Consider the following 5,717-nt stretch of genomic DNA (forward strand, 5'->3'; position numbering starts at 1 on the left):
GTGGTGTGAACTGACAAGTATTTGATAGCCCATATATTTCAAGAGTCTTTTCAGAATACAAAGATACTTAAGATACTATCTTTAATTATACTTTTATTTTATAGTTGTTAGTTAATAAGCAATTTGATGACAATGTGCAATTGCCATTTCTTCCATAAAAGTGAGTGTTTGGAAGAATTATCATTGTTGCATTTTCCTTGTAATCAGAAAGTTCTGACAGTCTCTCCTTGTTACTGTCTATCTGCCATAGAGGCGAGGTGAACAGAGACCAAAGCGCTGGGCTGTCTGTGTGTTGAACCTATGTATGGAACGAAATTATTACTTTAGCCAGAATTGTTTCCTGCTTTCTGAGCATAGCCAATGGAGAATGGCAGTCACCTCTTGGACTTTCTTGTACAAGTTGACTGCTCATCTAGAGTTTTGGGATTTATACTTAGGGCTGCATTTGGAATGGAAACCTTCTCAACGTCCATGGCTACTGCTGAGATTTGCTGAGATTCACAGAAGTGGCAGTTCTTCCGTGAGCTAGTGCAAGTTATCTACTAGTTAATGTCCTTTCTTCTCTTCTTGTTCAGTGATAGCTTATTTTCCACAGAGCAACATGAGGCATTGCTTGAACCTTATATCACTGCTATTCAGATATGCCTTGGATTTTGAGTTGAATCAAAGATAAAACTTATATGATCTGCTATAACCTCTCTCAACAGCTTTGGTCTCAAAGGGTCTTTCTGTGCTATGTTATACCAACATTGATTCTGCCTTAAATCGTCTAAATTCTTGGTCTCATCCTCTATTTTTCTATGCTTCACTCTCCTTCCCATTTATTTAGGACCAACCCTAGACATCTGCTTCCTAAGCAAGCATCATATTTGGTAGGAACTCTTACTTTTTGGTGAAATCCTGAACTTTCACAAAATGCTTCTTGAGTGTAGACTACAGAATTTCAATTTAATAATGATATATAAGTCATAAGTTTTTAGTTTAGTTAATGCTTGTTCTTATTTTCTTTTTGAAAACTTCATTCTATTTTGTGAGTTTAGGGAGAACACCAGAGCATCTGCCTTGTGTTTAAGGTCAAATGCATCCGAAGTATTATTGCTTTCATGCTATTAAGCTTACAGATAAATATAAATACTGGTCATTGTTGAATTGTGGCCAACTCTTATCTAAGAGAGGAGGTGGCAGGATGTCACACCTTGTTTCATGGCAAGGGAATTGAATTTACTCATAACATTGATTGAAACATTGAGCAGGCAGAGCACACAGGTCTTTCTGGAAATGACATAAGTCAGATTCTAATCATGCCCTGATTGCATGGTCTCCACTGATCTCAGGTCCTGACACAAATAAAAACAGCACATAACTATCTCAGGCCACCTGTTTGGTGCAAAGTCAACATGAGCAATTCATTAATGGGTTAAACTTCCCAAAGGGAGGATCCCAGCTAGGTCTATATTTCTACTCCCAATACCTGTTACATGTAACATACTGATGAATGAAAAACAAATGACAGAATACAGTTGAGAATTCACCAGCCTGCATATTACCTGCCAGAAATGAATAAAAATATTTGATATGAAGTTTTATTTTGAACTTGGCCATTGTTTTCTATGAGAAAACATGCCTCCATTCTCATGTTAGCTGTGAAAACCAGCCCATCCCAAAATAAATTTCACATTCATGTTTTTCATCAATATTTATCAAAACACTTTTTCCTGTGCTCAGCAATTTAGATATAGCTGTGGGAAAAAAAAACCACTTTTTCCCCTGGAACATATGGTCAACAAGGTAGAAAAATGTGATCAGAATATGACTCATATGTGTCAGTTACTAACTCTGACAACAGCACTTAAAGGAACTATGATAGTGTATGACAAGCAAATGAGATTTAATCTTAGGAGGTGAAGAAGACATTGACGACAACATGACTTTTGAATGGAAATAGGAAAATGATTACAAATGAAATAAGTGAGTAGTTTCCTCTATAGAGATTTCTATTTGTAGGAAGAAAAGAGCTTAAAGGAAGTCCTGGACTAGGATTCAGACTGGTACCCTGAAAAAAAAACTAAAGGATGGGTAATGTGGCAAGAAATGCAGGAAGAAATGACAGATCAGCACAGGTAGGAGCTGTGTAGGAAAGCGTGGGATAGAAGACTGTGAATATGTGGGGAGGGGTTGTTTATATTTCTAAAGACTAAAACCAGGAACAAATTTAGTGTACTTGTCGCTGCTGCATGCTGGATGTAAAGCCTGGCTAAATGCAAGCCCTGTGCCTGGCTTTGCCTACATCAGTGGTGGAGCTAGCAAATGGCTTCTGACCTCTTGGTCCTACCACTTCCTGGTACATAGATGGATTTATTAGACTGGATTGCAGCATGAGGTCTGGGAAGTCTAGCAATAGCTGCTTCATGATGCAAAGGCTAAGACTGTGGTAGTGCTCACCTTACAAGGCTAGATTTCTCAACAGTCCCAATCAGGAGCCCTGCAGGATTCCTGGAGAACTATCAGTCTTCAGTTTATATTGAAATCCAAAAGAAGTTGGCGCTAATATCAGTGAAGAAATGCTGCAGCAACAGGGTTGATGGACTTGCCTGGAAGAGTGCAGATAAGCACATTTCCTTCCTCTATATCCTTTTATCTGTGCCCCTACCCCGCATGGCTCAGGTTTTCGCTGGGTCTTCCTGCTTCACAGAATCTGAGGAGTAGGATCTACACACTTCCAAAGTTCATCATTTTTCCCGTGACAGTACCTCTGAGGAGCACTCTATGTCCAGAATGGGGAGAAAAATAGAAAAGCCGACTAGGTAGATATTAGCAGTGATGGCACACGGCAAAGGTGAATGGCTGTGTTTTTATGAGGCAGATCCACAGTGGATTGCTTCGGAGTAGGGACTGATTATCAATTGTGTTTTTTAATCACAGTCTTACAATGTTTCATTTTAGAGTGATTCATGTTCTACACATTTTTGTATTTCGCCCCCATACGCTTTAATATTCGGTGAAAAAAAATGCAGGATGACATTTAGGAAGGAAGAGGGTGAGTGATGCTTGTTGAGCCTGGGTGAAAACCAAGTTCAGAAAGAAAAAAACAACAACAACAGCTGTAGGACAAATATGACTAAAAGGTATGGGGCCAACCCAGGAGCTGAATGTCATAGCGGGAAAAAGATGCTGAGATGAACTCTGTTCTCATTCCCACACTTGACAGTTCAAATGAGGTTTATTAGTTAACTTTCTCATTGATGTGGGGGAAAAAATGAATGAAAGCAACTTGAGGCAGGAGGGGTTTATTTTTGGGTCACATTTTGAATGTGTGGTTCATGATGGAGAGAGATCATAAGGGCAGGAGTGTGAGGCCGCTGGTGCCATAGCATCTATAATCATGAAGCAGGAAGAGGTGAATGCTGGTGGTCCACTCAGTTTCTCCTTTTTTGTTCTAGCTAGTCATAGTCCATGGAATGGTGCTACCCACTTTCAGGGCAGAGCTCCCCTCCTCAGTTCAGTCTTTCTGGACACACCCTTGTAGACACACCCAAGTGGGTTTTCCTGGTGAATCTTTGTCCCAAATTGGCAACCAAGATAAACCAGCACTGGAGCTTTGCCCATGATAATCCATCTAGAAAAGTGATTCTATAAATGTTTTACTTATCAGGCTAACATGGAACTGTTTGCATGGACTGGCCTTTCTGATGCAAGAACAAGGAAGATATACTCCAACGTTCGAAGTGCTTGCAATTCATAGGAGGAATGAACAGTAAATGTCGCACTTTCATGGCATGAGGTGTGACAGAGCAATGGGAGAGCAAGGAGGGGATCTTGCAGAGCAGGAGGCACAGGCTTCCGAAGGCTCCAGAAATGGTTCTTCGGCTTCATAAGGAAGGCTGGACAATAGTCCTGGACTACGTGGTGAAGGCAAGCATTTCACAATAGCAAATAACAAGTATTTTCGAATGTATAGCCCTAATGTAGATACTGGGACAACCCCGTCCAGTATTTTCTTTTGTCACTCAGTAGTACTGTCTCAATTCAGCTATTCCCTCCAGGAAGCTTGAGGTCTTTCTCCTGCATGCATGGTCCTGCTTTCCCCTGGAGTTTGTGATCTTTTCTTCTCTCTTATTTCCTATTAAGTTTTTATGCATGCTCTCTAATATTCCTGCTTCCATCATGTTCACAGCTTCACATACCCATTTTAATGTTGCCTCCTCTCTGTTTCCTTCTTGAAAAAAATTCTATCTGAACAAGCCTTTTCTACTTTCTAGTAGTATGTGTATGAGTGGTTTTTCTATTACTATGACAAAATAACATGACCAAGGCAATATATAGTGGGGAAAGTTTATATTCTGGCTTATGGTTCCAAGGGAATAAGCAAGGAGGCAGGCTGGCATGGTGTCCCTAGCAGGACTGTGAAGGTTCACGTCTTCTAATGTAAATACAAAGAAGTCAGAGAGACAGAGAGAGAACTGGACATCGGTCAAGGCTAGTTACCGTCCATGGCCACTCCTAGTGATGTAATCCCCCAGAGAGGCTGCACTACCACCTCCAAACAGCAAGAGCAGTTGGGACCAAGTGTTCAAGTACCCAAGCCTCTGGAGGACAGTTCTCATTCAAATCACCGTAGTCTGTGTATTTCTAACTCTCAGGTCTTTGTTTTCAAAACATGCAACTGAAGCGTGATCCTAATTGTCTTATCAGGAAAAACCTGGAGTCAGATATAGAGGGTGAAAGCTGAAAGGTCAGAGAAGCAGAGCAGCCAACCACCAGAGACTTCCTACCTCTATAAAAATTTCAGACCGAATGTGGGTGAGAGCCTGTCTTATATTCCTGTGTCCACCTCCCTAGTGTTGGGATCAAAGGCATGAGCCTCCCAGGTGCTGGGCTTAAAGGTGTGCACCACCACTGCCAGCTCTGTTTCTCCTTTAGACTGGTTCAGTCTCTTATAGCCCAGGGTGGCCTTGAACTCCTGATTTTCCTGGTTCTTCCTCCAAAGTGCTAGGATTAAAGGTATGTGCCACCACTGCCTGGCCTCTATGGTTAACTAGTGGTTAACTCCACCCTCTCATCTCCAGGCAAGCTTTATTTGTCAGGACACAAACAAAATATCACACAACACGCAACTGTAAACCTATCTACAGCTATTTTTACCAAGGGGCCAGTCAACTTCTTTGTTGAAACCAAATGGACATTTCCAGACGTCTGTGGTACAGCTGTTAGTTCCTTCTCAGAAACGCCCTCTAAGCTCTCTTCAGGATATGAAACTGCAAGCTTCCCTTTCCCAAGTCCACATCTCTTCCTTAACCTCCTCCTTTTCTTCTGTCCCCGAATTTGCATCAGTTTTATAATAGTCACCTGTAGACTTTTGTCACGTCTGAACGCTGTGCCTTCCAAAAGTTTGAAACCTAACAGCCAGCCCAACCTGATTAAAGAGTGGCAACCCAGAGAGACAATTCAGTTAGAAATCTTTGTCCTCATGAGTGAACATAAAGCCCTTATAAAAGAGAACCCAGGGAGCTTGCTCACTCCTCTGCCATGTGAAGATGTGGCAAGAAGATGCCATCTATGAAGAAAATTTATCCCACTCACCAAATATGCTGGCATCTTAAATATTTATTTGTAAATAACATGGCTATGTGCAATATGGGTTTGTTGTTTATAAATTACCCAATGTATGTTATTTTGTTACAACAGCTTGGATGGACAAAGAGGTTTTCTTTTTCTTT

The sequence above is a fragment of the Onychomys torridus genome, chromosome 12 (genome assembly GCF_903995425.1).
Source record: "Onychomys torridus chromosome 12, mOncTor1.1, whole genome shotgun sequence".
Lineage (NCBI taxonomy): Eukaryota > Metazoa > Chordata > Mammalia > Rodentia > Cricetidae > Onychomys > Onychomys torridus.